Raw genomic sequence first — 1,874 nt, forward strand, 5'->3', positions numbered from 1 at the left:
GCGCTGCCCATTGTCCTGAAATGTCACTCACCCCCGCCGTGGAGAAACAGGTGTTTAAGCCTATATTTTCTTGTAAATGGAAATTGTAGAATAATATCTGTGTATGTTGTGGGTGTTTTTTATTTGTTAAAGGTGTTAAAGGTTTTATTTAAAGTTAACTACATGATGCTTTTTTTAAGGCTACGAATGTAAATGCTTATGTTAGAACATAGCAGAATAAAGATGAGTACCTTAGCTTTTTTTTTTCTCACTTCCGCCATTGAGATAAACGGTTATTCTGTCAGTGAGAGACTATGTACATGTTCGTTAGCTTTGCTATTATAAAGCTGTGGTCAGAGTCGGTCTTGCAATTTTTTTTTTTGTATTGGCCTATTTAACCCTTGATCAAATTTCTTTGAGTCGCTCGTCTTGCAACAATGTGTAATGTTTTATGTGTTTATTGTGTGGGTTGCATTACTTCATGTTAATAGCTAACAGAAAAGGTAGTAGCAATAATAAATATAGGATATCTAATGTCGGAAAAAAAGTCCCCATACCTACCTAGTGCCCACCCATTGAAAATAAATGCCCCCCTGCTAAAAGCGGTCTGAAGCCGGCTCTGACTCCATTCATACTCAGTCACTCTCACACTGGCCAGCATACACTCTTGTGCTTCAGCAGGTTGTGCTATGAATGCAGCATATTTTCATTTTAGCTGTGGAATGTCCCTTGGTCTGTTCAGATCAACACGAACACTTTGAGAAGTGTCAGTTTAGTTTAACAGTTGTTGTAAACTCTTTTTTAGACCCGGGCTCACCTCCCAGTGCGGGACAGTTAGTCAAAACTAAATTAGGACTATTACAGCAAGGGGTATTTAATGCAAATCCGGCTTGCCATAGGCGCGTCTCTGCTCATCTACCGTTGGCGGCCGATGACGTCACCGCTCGCTCGCGCTATCTTTTCCCTCATTGAGTTGCAGCGTCGAGTTTTCTGAGGCGAGGAGAGCAGTTCACGGTATTTCTCATCTTTACACAACCATCACACACACTTTATACAGTTTGATTAAGCGACAGACTCATTTCAGTGTTTTTCATCGATCACAGCGATACTTGTGCGTCTTTTCTGGCGTCTTCCTCCTGAAATACACATTTAGTGCAGCAGCAGCGAGTCTGAGGAGAATATGTGGAGTTCATTCTGAGCGAGTGTGTGTTCGTTTGTGTGATTGTTTCAAGTGAAAAGTAAAAGTTTAAGATCTGTGAGGGGAATTAGGGAATCGTGTTATACTGGAACAGAGACTGCTTGTTGTGTTGTTTGATATCACTGTTAAATTCTTTACATTGAACTATAATGAGACACGCGTGAGACATTAAAGCAATACTAAAATCAATAGCGTTTTACTCTTGGAACAACAGTGCTTTGTTTGTGGTGCTCTTTATTTTTAAAAGTTTTGTGATAATTACAGTTTTTGTTATTCTTTTAAATGATCCAACTACTTTTTATAGTGATTAATATAGTTATCATAAGATCAAACTAGCTATAAGATTAATTTGGTCATATAATGCTGCTGTAAATATTTATCGGTTTATGAAGATGAGTGTCTTTAGTGGTTATTTTTGTGTTATTGATGTTTTATCCATGTCATAGTGAGAAATAACCGTATTGCCTTTCAGTGTAGCAGTTTTTCTTTTTGGCTTTTATATCCTGACTCAAATAATGTGTTAACTGCAAACACTCTGATGATCTGCTGATGATCCTGAATGGCTTGTTGAATGAGTGTTGATAGTCTGAGGATCATCAATATTAACAGATCTACTGAAAACACTCTTTATTTCATGACAATAGTTCCTGTTTTCACCTCATTTATTATGCTGATGTCTTCAGATCTCCTGTAAATT

Source organism: Pimephales promelas, chromosome 3, assembly GCF_988280905.1.
Source record: "Pimephales promelas chromosome 3, fPimPro1.hap1.1, whole genome shotgun sequence".
Taxonomy (NCBI): domain Eukaryota; kingdom Metazoa; phylum Chordata; class Actinopteri; order Cypriniformes; family Leuciscidae; genus Pimephales; species Pimephales promelas.